This window comes from Felis catus, chromosome A3 (genome assembly GCF_018350175.1).
Source record: "Felis catus isolate Fca126 chromosome A3, F.catus_Fca126_mat1.0, whole genome shotgun sequence".
Classification (NCBI taxonomy): Eukaryota; Metazoa; Chordata; class Mammalia; order Carnivora; family Felidae; genus Felis; species Felis catus.
In genome coordinates, this window is record NC_058370.1 from 90,553,967 (window position 1) to 90,568,625 (window position 14,659).

General features: G+C 43.8%; 1 protein-coding gene across 1 annotated transcript in view; it reads right to left on the minus strand.

Moving 5' to 3' along the window:
- DCTN1 (dynactin subunit 1) overlaps positions 1 to 7,894 on the minus strand; it is a 30,837-nt gene extending 22,943 nt beyond the window's left edge. The window contains exon 1 of the mRNA XM_011281215.3: positions 7,752 to 7,894. The gene's annotated coding sequence lies outside the window, so the exon portion shown is untranslated. The remainder of the gene's footprint in view (positions 1 to 7,751) is intronic.
- Positions 7,895 to 14,659: the final 6,765 nt, after the last annotated feature.

Here is a 14,659-nt window from a genome sequence, read left to right on the forward strand (position 1 = left end):
CTGAGTCCCAGGCAGTCTGATAGCAAGGTTCACACATGAACTGAATTGCATCAGGCACTGGGCACTGAAAGTTTGGTTACAAAGATAAACACAAATTGGGGCGCCTGGGTGGCTCAGTCGGTTAAGCGTCTGACTTCGGCTCAGGTCGTGATCTCACAGTCCGTGAGTTTGAGCCCTGCGTCAGGCTCTGTGCTAACAGCTCAGAGCTTGGAGCCTGCTTCGGATTCTGTGTCTCCCTCTCTCTCTGCCCCTCCCCTGCTCATGCTCTCTCCCTGTCTCACAAATAAATAAAAAACATTAAAAAAAAAAAAAAAACACAATGGTAACCAACAAGATTCAGATTTTCTTCAGACTAGGATAAAACTGTATATCTCTGAAAGCACTAGTAAGGAAGGGATAAGTACTGATGTAAGTCCCTCAGGAATCAGGGAAAAAAAGAGCTGTCTGCTCACTGAGTGTCAGGGGGTATGGAAGGATGGGACTATGAGGGTGGAAGGCTGGATTCCAGATACACACAGGAACCCAGAAATTAGACACACACAAAGCCCATTGCTCCTCGGTCTGACTCGTATCTACTTTACAGATCTCATACAGATAGGACTTAAACCCTAAATGGACTTTTTAAACTTTTATTTATTTATTTTGGGAGGGAGAGAGGGACAGGGAGAGGGAGAAAGCGAGCAGAGGAGGGACAGAGAGAGAGGGAAAAAGAGAATCCCGAGCAGGCTCCACGCTGTCAGCACAGAGCCCGATGTGGAGCTCAAACTCACAAACCAAGAGATTATGACTTGAGCCGAAAACAAGCACTGGACACTCAACCAACTGAGCCATCCAGGCACCGCCTAAATGACTTTCTTTACCTCTCCAGCTCCTTATTATCCCAGAAATGTCTACAGCCCACTCCCAATCTGAATGCAGCTTGACTTCTTCCCAAAGTATCCCCTTCCTCCAAGAATACCCAGAGACTACCAGGCCTGCCTCCAGAGGGTTCAGACCCTGAAGAGTCAGGGAGGAAAGCTATACAATATGCCTCACTTATCCTCAATAAAGGAACTTTTGCAGGAAGGTAACAGGTACTTGAGTGCAGCCCCCAGCCCCATACTCAAGAACTACAACCTTCCCAGTGCTAGCAGGAGTCCTACTTAACAGCCTGTTTGAAGTTCCTGCCGGCTCCTCCCCATGAATCAACTGCAAATCTCTGGCACTAGGACCCTGCAGACAGGGAACCCTGAGCCTGCGCTCTAAAGAGAGAGATGCACCATTTCACAACTTCAGCAAAAGCCAAGGCAGCCAACAAAGCCACAGCCACCTTGGCTGTGCTTGGACTCTGCCTTTTGGGCAGCTCACCAGCCACTCCCCAGAAGCAGAGCATTCTGTCCTTTCTTTTTAAATCCACGTCATCATTTGATCATAATGGAAATCAATCTCCTCAAGTCACCACGCAAAGGCGTATCCATAGCAACCACAAGAGGAAGGACACAGAAATGATGCTCCAGTGGCTGCAGCAGAAAAAGGTAAGCCTGTTTCTCTTCCATTCATGCTATCCCACCATTCTCCCCCTTCACTCAAGCGCATCTTACCTGCAAATTCTATCACACTAAAGGGGATAACATAAAAGGCGAGTGTTAATAATCTATGCTATTATGTAAGGTTATATAGGTCTGTCTACTCCCATATGTGGCAGAAAAAAAATTCTCTTTTTCTGGTTGATGGAGACAATTCTCTTTTACATATTCACTGTCTCAGGTGACAGAATCTCTGCCTGCAATACCTGTCAAATCATTATCAGTTACTTGTCTTTCTAGTCAGGATGCTACTCTCATTCAAGGATTTCAGAGTTTCCTACCTATTTGTAAAAGGCCAGTGGCAACACCGACCCCACTTCCCTGCCCACCCATGCCACAGTCGTGCTCACACACTGGCCAGGTAAGACTTGCTCTTAGCAGCCCGAGACTCTAGCCCCTCTAGGTCCAGAAAACTGGGGGCTGGGATTAAATTTCTGCCTTCTCTGGTGCCTAAGAGGAAGGAATGCCATTTCAGCAGAGGTAAGAGACTCATCAAATATAAACACTACTAAGCCTAAGTAATCCTCCATGCCTTGATTTCCCCTTGTGTAAAATAGAGACAACAATACCTTTCTAACAAAGTTGTGAAAATTACACGAGGATGCCTTTAAAGCATTTAGAAGAGCACCTGGTATGGAGTATCAATAAACATCAGCCATTATTATTATTATTATTATTATTATTATTATTATTATTATCATTATTATTATGAGAAAGACGAAGGAGAGGCCTACAATGCAAGATTCAAGTTCAGATTCTCTTGAAGAGAATATCAAGTCTACTCTCTTTCCCTGCCTCTGGACAGTTATTTCAAGCTTCCCTTACTAATTTCAAGTCCTATTCCTATTTGAACCCACACCAGCACCCACTCTCCTCAGCAGATAATTCTGCTGAAAAAGAAAACTGAACCTGTTAGATAAGAATTCCTTTGCAAATTTAGATACATCTGCAACCATCATTGCCTCTGTCTTCCTACATTCTTTCTCTGTCGTTCCTCTTTCAAAGAAAATGATGTCCCATTCTTTTCAGAGCCAACCCTTCCACCCTCCTCTGAGGGCCTGATTTAGCAATCATATTTTTTTCTCCTACCTTCAACTGCACCCTATCTACTAGCTCTTATACAGGATCAGGTAACCTATGCTCAAGACTCTTCTAGGAAAAACTGTCTCTAGTCACCGCTACCTCTTCCACGAGATGCCACCATCTCTCTCCCTTCCTTCCCTGCCAAACTACTCAAAGTGAGTACACCCTCCCTGTCCTCCCTTCCCATCCACTCCTCAATCTGGCTCAACCTGGCTCCTGTCCCTACCACTTCTCGGAAGCTGCTCACACTCCAAAAGTAGAAGAGCCTTGGTGATCCAACAATCCAGTCTCAAGGCACATTTTCCAAGCTCGTCTTAACTTGACTTCCCTGTAGCAACTGAAGCTGCTGATCTTCCTGGAACATTTTCCTCTCCTAGCTCCCTGGACAACATTGTCTTACCTTGCACACCAATCCTTCTTGACTCCTCTGTCATCTTCAGCCTCCTATAAGCATAGCCAGGCTCATCCATTCCCGCAGCATCAACTCCCACTTACACCTACTGCCTCAGGCACAGATTGTCTTCAGAACCTCAGACCCACACTTCCACCTGTTTGCTAAGTGCCACAGACCCAAGTTCAACATAACTTAAAACACAGTTGGTAACTTCCCCCTCAAAAAATATTCTTTTTCTATATTCCCTTTAAAAAAAAAAAAAAAAGATTTTCTTTTTTTTTTTTTTTTTTTTTGAGAGACAGAGACAGAGAGAGAGAGAGAGAGAGAGAGAATATGAATGAGCAGGGACAGAGGCAGACTCTTAAGCAGGCTCCATGCCCAGTGCACAGCCTGAGGCAGGACTCAACACAGGGCTCTTGACTCAGGGCTCGATCGTGAGATCATGACTTGAGCCAAAATCAAGAGTCAGATGCTTAACTGACTGAGCCACCCAGGCACCCCTATATTTTTACTACTGGCACCACCACTCACCCAAAACAGAAGACCAAGTCATCCTTAACAACTCCCCCTTTTGTTCTCAACAACCAGTTAATCATTATGTTAGGTTGACTGTCTCCACGGTTTCTCTCAGATTCATCCCCTTACCATCCCCACTAACCTAATCCTTACTTCAGTCTTAAGCCATGCCTATGTTATTACAAGAGTCTCCTACTAATGTCCCTGATCCAGATTCTCCCCTTTCGGTCTACTTCCTCAGTTAGCTTCCCAAAATAGAATCACATCATCTCCCTGCCCACAAAACTGAATCTTCTGAGCACAGCACTATAGACCATTAAAAACCTGGCCTCATTATATCTAGTCTCATCAATAACCTCTCCTTTGATCCCAAAGTTCGTATATTCCAGCTACATGGATCTACTTACCTTCCCCCCTTTGCCTCTATAAATGCTGCAAATGTCACCAAGGCCATTCTCTTTTCTCATCATTAAGGCTCAGCTCTATTATCATCTCTTTCCTGAAGACTCCCAATGTCTCCATGTAGAGCTAGCCATTCCCCCCTGTGCCCTCACACAGCACTTTGGACAGATCTCTATTACAACACCACGTTTTTATCAAAATATTGTCTCTCTTATCCCGTCATGAATTCCTCCAGGGAAGGGAGTTTTTATTCATCTCAGTATCCCAAGCACTGAGCACAGAAGACATTTCATGTTAAATACAAGCCTGTACCAACACCAGGCTCTAGGGATATAAGCTGGCTCTGTCAACTATCCCAGAGTAGCTTACCCTAAAAAGACCCCCACCATGGAGGAAATTAACAGTCATGCACACACGAACCCCAGCAGATGTACTCTTTCCTCTCCAGATAGGAGCCTAAGAAACTAAAAATGTAGGGACAGCCCCAGGTCCTATGGAATTTGGCAATGACACTAATTCTCAATCTCACATGCTTCCACAGTAGGAGGACCACAGAGAGACCTCTAGGCTCTAGCGCAAGTGCAGATCTAGGAAAACAGCTTGAGTGAGGCTCTGCGGGTGACAAAGGTCTAGTATTTGCTTAAGAGAAACCCTCAGGGGATATGTAGGAGCTTCAAGAGGTCAGAATGGACACTCAGTTTGGCCATCAGCCAAGTGCTACTGGTACTAGCCTGAACTTCAAAAAAAAAAAAAAAAAAATGATATAAAGCCAAATCCAGAGTCTCCAGGATGGCAAGGACCCTAAGGTAGATTTCAATCAGTCAACTGCTCAGCACTTACCTCCTCAGGGATGTGGATCCAGTTCTCATTTCCCTTGGTATGGGACAGACACCCAAGTCCCCACAGTACCACCAGTAGCTGTAGACAGGCCAAGCAACCTGGGAATCCTCTACTACAATCCCTCTCAACCCATAACTCCAGGCAGCCACTAGCAATGACAGAGAAGGTAGAGTAAAACATAGAGTGGCAATTGTCAATGGTAGTATGAGTCTCCTGAGTCTTGAATTCTCTGTAACAACTTCTTCTCCTTTGTATCCTCATGTCAGTCAGGCCCAACTTAACCAATTCTTCCTTAGTATTGCCTCCTGCATCCTTCTTTTCTCCTCCATTACCATTGTCACCACTTTGGTCACCATTTAATAGCTTTGAGAATTAAGGCAAGGCATTTTCCCCCTTCGGCGCCTCATCTGTAAAGCAGGATAACAGGTGCTCTGCCCACCTCACAGGACTATTAAATAAAATGGGATCATGCCGGTGGAAGGTTCTGTAATCTGTAAAATCTTATACACAAATATAAGGCATTCCTCTATCATCAACATAAATCCTCTACTACTAGGATGTGAAGTATATTTGGCTCCCTGCCTCTCTCCTCCATTTCCAACCACATCATATATCACAGTAACACGATGATGCACTCTAAAATATTTTGTCCACATACTCACCTGCCCCAAATCTTTCACTGACATACCATTTCTTACTTAACCAAACAATCCTGGCTCTGACATATGCAGCGTCATCTCTGCACCACTGGCAGCTGCTTAGGATGCTTTCCCTAGTCTTACAAGCCCCACCCAGCCTTCAAAGGCTAGCCAAAACCTCACTAGACTCCATGCAGAAAGACTAAATTTAAAAGAGGGATTTGAGGGGCATCTGGGTGGCTCAGTCGGTTGAGGGTCCGACTTTGGCTCAGGTCATGATCTTGCAGTTTGTGAGCTCGAGCCCCGCATCGGGCTCTGTGCTACCAAACAGCTCAGAGCCTGGAGCCTGCTTTGGATTCTGGGTCTCCCTTCTCTCTCTCCCCCTCCCCTACTCATGCTCTGTCTCTCTCTGTCTCTCAAAAATAAATAAATGTTAAAAAATAAATAAATAAAAGAGGGATTTGAAACAATGACATGGAAGAATTAAGGATAATTCAGCAGAGAAAATTTGGGAGGACAACCATCATCTAATACTTTAAGAGTAACCTTTTTAAAGGGGGACTGTACCCTTTTTTTCTGTTCAATTCTAAAAAATAACCTAGTACCAACAGGATGGAAGTTGCAGAGATGTATTTCAGTAAGTTGAAAAAGTTCCTTATTAAGCTATCTCAGGATGAAATGTAGTAAATTCCCCATTATTAGAAAATGTTCAAGTCCAAACTGGCCATTTGGGAAGAATATTTTAGATGGACTTCAACTATCACAAAGGTTACTGAACTTGAATCACAAGCATTTTAGATCTGAAAGGAACCTTACTGCTCTTCTAGTCCAGCCTCCTATTTTACAGACCTGGACAGGTGAAGGGGCTCATTCAAGGCAGCAAAGTTTATGTTACAAAGCAGGAAGCAGAACATGGTCTCTAAATTTCAATCCAGTGATCAACACCCTTGCTATTGAAAGTGTGGTCCATAGAGCAGCAGCAGCAGCATCACCTGGGAACTTGTTAGAAATGCAGAAACAGGGGCACCTGGGTGGCTCAGTCGGTTAAGTGTGGGACCTTCAATCATGACTCAGGTCATGATCTCATGGTTCAGTCTGTGAGATCCAGCCCCAAGTCAGGCTCTGTGCTGACAGTGTGGAACCCGCTCGAGATTCTCTCTCCCTCTCTCCTTGCTCCTCCCCTGCTTGTGCGTGCTTAATAATAATAATAATAATAATAATAATAATAATAATAATGGAAAGAAAAGAAAGAAATGGAGAGCCCCCCGGAATCTGTTTTTAACAAGACCTGCAAGTCTATGATCCATTAAAGTTTGAAAAGCACTGACCTACACAGTCCCTTCCAAACCCTGATTTTCTAATTCTGGAACTGCACTTCCTAAACTATCTGAGATGTTAAACAGAGTCAGCACCCAAGAAAAACAGCATTTCCCATTCAAATCTGGGAACGTCTCCATACCATACTTTCAGTGATCTTGTTAGCACACTGAAGGCTCTGAAATATTCCAGAGAAAACTTTAACCATGAAGTTTCAAAACATATTTGAGCACATAATGCCTTAAAAGAAAAACGTTATAGTAATTTCCTTTAATATCCCAGTGGCTGAGGCTTTGGCAGTACACCGGGTAAAGAATGTCTATCTTGACCTCATCGCTCTTTGACTCTCAGTACCTTAAGCATACTGGATTAGTAAGTGGTCAACATGGGCTTGCTGTTCTCATCACTGCAATACACGAAGGGAAGCTTCTAAATCATTGCCTCTTTAAAAACGGCGGAGTTCCTGTGTGTGTGATTTACCTGTAGTTCTGCCTAAAGACAAGAGGAATGTGCAAGATGACTTCTCAAGAGTCATGCAGCCAGTTAAGGCGGACCCCAGCAGTGGGAGGCACAGACACAACAAACCCATATCCACGCCCCCACGTTTCAGTCCTCTATGGTTTTTTTGTTTTTCTTTTGACACAAACTTCTCAACCATGTGCCCACAAGGAAACCTGTAGCTCGGAATGGGCTCAGGGGTGCCTCAGACACTCCCAGGAAAGGAGGGGGGCCCTCGCCGTTGCGGAGGAATTAGGAGGCGCCACCACTCCGACCCCGGGAGAACACCACCAGACTGAAGAGAGCAGGTGGGTCGGACAGGCCCAGACTCAGGCAGGCGCCCACCCCGCCGCGGCCCATCCCTACCGTCCCCGCTCCGCACACCGGGTTCCATGCCGCGCCCCAGTCCAGCACCCGGCCCCCAGTCCACCGCCGGGAACCTAGCGAACACGCGGGGGGCTGCGGCGGAGACGGTTGGCAGGGTGGCCGCCTCCGTACCTGTCCTGTCAGGGGCTCCGCGCCCGGCTCCGGCCCCACCACCGGCGACCGACGCCCAAGTCCTTGCCGGGCGCGCCCCGCCCGCCCCGCCCGCGTGGGCTGCCCGACGCGCCGCCCGACCGCTCGAGGCCCGCCCCACACCCTCTCGCCCCAGAGGCCCAGAGTCGCTCGGGGTTCAGGGAACACGCTACTCTTCCCCGAAAACCAGCCAGGGTTAAAAACTGCGCGCTGAGCGCAGCCGAGGAGACCTCGGTCAGGCACAAAGCTGGACACCTGGAGCGAAATATGCGCGTGCGCACTGTGTGGGAAGCTAACGAGGACCACAGGAGAGAGGTGCCTCTAAGCCTGCGCCCTCTGCCGGCCGAGGGGAGACAGCGCACCGGGACTGGACGACTCGTTGCCCTAGGCAAATGGCTCCCCAGGGGTCATTCGCTAAGCTTTTGAGTGCTAAACTGCTAATTAAAACATTAGTGGCAAGCCTTATCTCATCAGTTAGCTTGAGGAAAAAAATAAATTTTGCTGCTACTCAGTGTTATCCATATGGGGATACAGGCATTCTTATGCCCTTTTTTTTTTTTCCCGCAAGTTTATTCATTTATTCTGAGAGAGAGAGAGAGAGAGAGAGAGAGAGAGAGATCTCGAGCTGAGGAAGGGGCAGAGAGAGAGGGAGAAGATAACAAGCAGGCTCATGAAACGAACCTCGAGACCACGACCTGAGCCGAAACGAAGAATCAGACGCTCAACTGAGCCAACCAGGCACCCCCTCTCATGCCCTTATGATGGGAATGTAAAATAATGCCAATGTACATAATGGCATTTTGGTTCTTTTAATTTAGAAAGAAAAAAAATTAAAAGGACAAACTCCTTGACCCAATGTGGCCACTTTTTTTTAAAGCATTACTTAAAAAAAATTTGTTGTTGTTAATGTTTATTTTTGAGAGAAAGAGAGAGCGCAAGACGGAGAGGGGCAGATAGAGAGGGAGACACAGAATCCGAAGCAGAGTCTGAGCTGTCAGCACAGAGCCCTAAGAGGGGATGGAACCCACAAACGGGGAGATCATGACCTGAGCCGAAGTCAGAAGCTTAACGGACTGAACCACCCAGGTGCCTCCAATGTAACCACTTCTAATAGTGTAGCCAAAGAAATGAAATAATAGGACAAGTGTTCAAAGATGCTTGTTCAAGGATGTTGGGGGAGCCAGGATTTGATAGATGGAGGGTTTGAATTCTGACTGCAATTTGTGGGCTGTGTGAGATCTTAGGTGAGTTACTTAACTCCTTCCATGTCCCTGTTTCCTCACTTGTAAAATGAGAATGTTAATAATCGTATCTATATTATTAGGTTGTTAGAAGATTAAATGAATCCATGTAAACAGCCTGAATGATAACTATTGTTTTGTTTATCTCAGTTAATCTAAGAGTGAAAACAACCTGGGGTGCCTGGCTGTCTCAGTAGAGCACTTGATTTGTGGTCTCAGGGTCATGTGTTTACACCCCACATTGGGGTGTAAAGATCAAATCAATATAAACAGTATGCACTGGGGCGCCTGGGTGGCGCAGTCGGTTAAGCGTCCGACTTCAGCCAGGTCACGATCTCGCGGTCCGGGAGTTCGAGCCCCGCGTCAGGCTCTGGGCTGATGGCTCAGAGCCTGGAGCCTGTTTCCGATTCTGTGTCTCCCTCTCTCTCTCTGCCCCTCCCCGTTCATGCTCTGTCTCTCTCTGTCCCAAAAATAAATAAAAACGTTGAAAAAAAAAATAAATAAATAAAAATAAAAAAAAAATAAACAGTATGCACTGAAAAACCTCCCTTCAAACTTAGTTCCCATCCACTCCTTACCCCTGCCCACTACAGGTAACCCTTGTTTTTATAGTTTCTTGCTTATCCATTAAATGTTTTATGCAAATACAAACAAATAAGAATAGTCTTACTCCTCCCATTTCTTATGCAAAAGGTAGCATGCTATATATACTTGTACCTTGGTTTCTTTACCTAATATATCCTGGAGATCTTTCTAAATCAGTAAATAGAGGTCTTCCTTATTCATTTTTTTCAGCTGCATAGTACTCTATTGCCTGGATATACATAATTTATGAACCAGCCTCTTCTGGGGGGATACTTTATTTCCAATCTTTTGCCAGTTGCAAACAAGGCTACAGTGAATCACCTTGTACACATGACACTCCGTATGTGAGTAGGTATATACAGATAGGATACATCTGGATCAAATAATTGCATCTGTAATTTTAGTAGAAATGGCCTCCATTCCCTTCAATTAAAGAGAAATGGCATATGAAAATAAATTTAAAAGGCACTGTATGCACATACTTTTTCTTGTGGTAACACATACATAAATTTAACCCTTTTAACCATTTTTTTTTTTTTTTTGAGAGAGAGAGTACAAGTGGAGGAGGGGCAGAGGGAGACAGAATCTTAAGCAGACTCTGTGCTCCTCGTGGAGCCTGATGAGGAGCTGGATCTCACAACCATGAGATCATGACCTGAGCTGAAATGAAGAGTCGGATGCTCATTTTAACCATGTTTAAGCATACAGTTCAATGGAACTAAGTACACTTACATTATTCTGCAACTGTAGGAGCCAAGGGCAGTCTACCCCAAAATGTGTCATTTTGGCATGCAGCTTATTTCAAGCTAAAAATAATCAAGGCCCAGGGGCGCCTGGGTGGCTCAGTCGGTTAGGCGGCCGACTTCGGCTCAGGTCATGATCTCGCGGTCCGTGAGTTCGAGCCCCGCGTCGGGTTCTGTGCTGACAGCTCAGAGCCTCCCTCTCTCTGACCCTCCCCCGTTCATGCTCTGTCTTTCTCTGTCTCAAAAATAAATAAACGTTAAAAAAATTTAAAAAAATAATAATAATCAAGGCCCAAAAGAGGAAGAAACTTTGACCTCCCACCTAACTGCTTAAAAGAACTTAAATAGAGGACCCTCTTCAGGAAGAGAGCTCTCACCATAGATAACTACATTATAATATTAACTAGGGGTGGTAAATAGGGAGGAACCTAGCACTGCCTGTTTGACCTGTTTGATCAAAGTCTCTTTATGTCCCTTCTCTCTCTCTCTCTCTCTCTCTCTCTCTCTCTCTCTTTTTTAATGTTTATTTATTTTGAGGGAGAGATGCAGAGTGTGAGTACGGGGGAGGGGCAGAGAGAGAGGGAGACTCAGAATTTGATTTTCTCCTATTAATCTGTCCCACGTCAATTTAATTCTTAGATCAGCTAGAATACTTTTTTTTTAATTTTTTTTTCAACGTTTATTTATTATTTTGGGGGGGACAGAGAGAGACAGAGCATGAACGGGGGAGGGGCAGAGAGAGAGGGAGACACAGAATCAGAAACAGGCTCCAGGCTCTGAGCCATCAGCCCAGAGCCTGACGCGGGGCTCGAACTCAAGGACCGTGAGATCGTGACCTGGCTGAAGTCGGGCGCTTAACCGACTGCGCCACCCAGGCGCCCCATAGAATACTTTTGAAGTGTAAAGGAAAACCAGCACAACCATCACCACTATCCAAACTCAGAAGTAAAAATGAAGAAACAAGACTACATCAAACCCAAAAGCTTCTGCACAACAAAAGAAATAATTAACAAAATGAAATGGCAGCCTACAGAATGGGAGAAAATTTTTGCAAACCATATATCGAATAAAGGGTTAATATCCAAAATATACGAAGAACTAACACAACAACAAAAACAATATGATTAAAGAATTTCCAGAAGAACCAAATAGAAAATTTTCCAGAGAGGGCAATAAAAATGACCAACAGGCACATGAAAAGTTGTTCCAAATCACTAATCACCAGGGAAATAAAAATAAAAACCACAATGAGGTATCACTTCTTATCTGTTAAAGAAAATGCTATCATTAAGAAGACAAGAGACAATAGGTGCTGGTGAGGATGAGGTGAAAATGGAAGCCTTATAAAACCTGTTGGGGGGAATGTAAATTAGTCTAACCACGGTGAAAACAATATGGAGTTTCCTTAAAAAATTAAAAACAGATCTACTGTATGGCCCAGCAATTCTACTTCTGAGTATATACCCAAAGAAAACGAAAACAGGTTTTCAACAAGATATATGTACACCCATGTTTATCCCAACATTACTCACAATAGCCAAAATAATATGGAAACACCCAAACATCCATCAATGGATGAATGGATTACTATACGTATGTATGTATATATACATATATATATGTGTGTGTATTATACATATACAGATATGTGTAGGTATATATCTAGATAGATAGATAGATAGATAGATAATTAAATATTATTGAGCCATGAGAAAAAAAGGATCTCTTGCCATTTGTGGCAACACGGATGGACCTTAAGTACATTATGCTAAGTGAGATAAGTCAGATGAAGAAAGACAAATATAGTATGATATCATTTGCATGGGCAATCTAAAAAAGTCAAACTTGTGAAAAAAAACAAAGTAAAATGGTGGTTACTACAAGATGGAGGATAGGAAGGATAAGATCAATGGTGTTTAAGGATATAAACTTGTAACGAGTAGAAAACAAGTCATAGAAGTCTGATGCATGGTGTGATGGACATAGACAATAATACTGTACTGTAATGATGTGATAAATATTGCTTCAATGGCAGTCATATTACATATATAAATGTATCAAAGTAACACACTGTACACGTTAAACTTATAAAATGTAACGTGTCAGATTTATCAAATAAATAAATAGAAATACAGGAGACATATATATCCTCAGATTCAGGAAACCCAAGGGATTCCCACCAGAACAAACAAAAAGAAATACACATCTGGATTAAAAGTAGTGAAACTGCAGAAAAGCAATGACAATAATAAAACCAGAAAAGGAGCAACACAGAAAAGGCATTTCCTACAAAGTACTGTTAGATTAACATCTGATTTCTCATAGCAGCAATGAAAGCCAGGAGACAAAGAAATTATGCTCAGCGAGATAAAAGACAATACTTGTCGGCTTATAATTCCTTAGCCAGCAAAATGATCCCTCAAAAATGGTGAAATAAAGACATTTTCAAGCAAATAAAACTGAGACGGTTCTTTGGATCCCATATGAGCTTTTTATTGCTGCATAACCAATTACTACACTCAGCGGCTTGAAAGAACACAGGTACTGTTTCTGTGGATGAGGAGTCTGGGTACAGATTAGCTGGATCCTTTATTCAGGGTCTCACCAGGCGGAAATCACCATGTACTGCAGGGCTGCAATCTCATCTGGGCTCCGGGTGCTCTTCCAGACTCACTGGGTATTGGCAGAATTCAGTTCCCGAGGAATGGCCCTCTCCACAATGTGGCAATTTATTTCTTCATGGTAAACAGGAGAGTCTTTCTGGCTTCTGGGAAAACCTAAACACTTTTAGAGGGCTCACCTGATTAGGACAGGCCCACCCAATTTCTTTTTTTTTTTTTTTTAATTTTTTTTTTCAACGTTTATTTATTTTTGGGACAGAGAGAGACAGAGCATGAACGGGGGAGGGGCAGAGAGAGAGGGAGACACAGAATCGGAAACAGGCTCCAGGCTCCGAGCCATCAGCCCAGAGCCCGACGCGGGGCTCGAACTCACTGACCGCGAGATCGCGACCTGGCTGAAGTCGGACGCTCAACCGACTGCGCCACCCAGGCGCCCCGTGGCCCACCCAATTTCAAATAGGCAGGTTGAAATTTTTTGACTAACCACTAAAGGACATAAATAGATTGCATACTTTCAAAACAAGAGAGGGAATCCACAAATGGAAAAAAAATCATTGCACTGTACTCTAAGAGGCTCCAACCAGCCTTCTTTCCCTCCCTCACTCAGGGTCATACTCAGATCACAGTCTGGTGGCCCTCTCAGCTTCTCCCAGCTTCCTTCCCATTTTCTCTTGCAGCCGTTTCCCATAATAGGTTTCTTGAACATTCAATCCTAACTTGGCAACTGCTTCTCAGATGACGTCCATGGATTAACACAAATCCCCAATTCATTGTATAAAATGAATACATCCATGACAGCAAAACCAGACAATGGCAATACAGGCAAAGAAAAGTACAGGCCAGGGGCACCTGGCTGGCTGAGCTGGAAGAGCGTGCAACTCTTCCTCTTGGAGCAGTGAGTTCAAGCCCAACGTTGAGTGCAGAGATTGCTTAAATAAAAGTTTAAGAAGAAAAGTATAGGTCAATCTCATTTATGAACACGGTACAAAGTGCTGAACAATAATGAGCATGTTCAATTTAGCAATGTCTATACAACACTGCGACCAGAAATGCTAGGTGGGGCTTACTGGGTTTACTTCAGAAATACAGGGTCAGTTTAACGCTAGAATATCTATGAGGGTCTCCTAGAAAAAGAAACAAAAATTAGAATACTTGAAAGGGAAGAAGTAAAACTTATTTTTCCTAGATGGGGTGATTTTCTATGTAGAAAAACCAAAAGCACCTACAGAGAACTCATTAAAATTAGACAACTTTTCCAAGTCGTTTGATAGACAATCAGCACACAAAGGTTAAAGAGCCCCATTTACAATAGTGTCAGAATTAAGGTACCTGAATTAAATATAGTAAAACTGGTGCAAGATCTTTATGGATAAAATTATTGAAAATTTGGTAAAGATATTAAAGAGAGTTAAATAGATAGGAGTATACTTGTCCAAGGTTAGGAAAACTGGACATCATAGATGGAACGCAACCACAAAAAGTATTCATGTATGTGTGTGAAATTTGAAGAGCCGATCCCCAAATTTATACAGATGAACCAAGACCTGAGGGAAAAAACAATTGGCTCCCACCACCAGAATTCACTGATCTGAATGCTTGGCTCATCACCCAGGAGCAGCTGGTTTAACGGAAATGTGGAATGATCATCTGCAGGCTCAGTTACAGTACCAGTAGAGAGACAACACTCTGTGAAGTCAGAC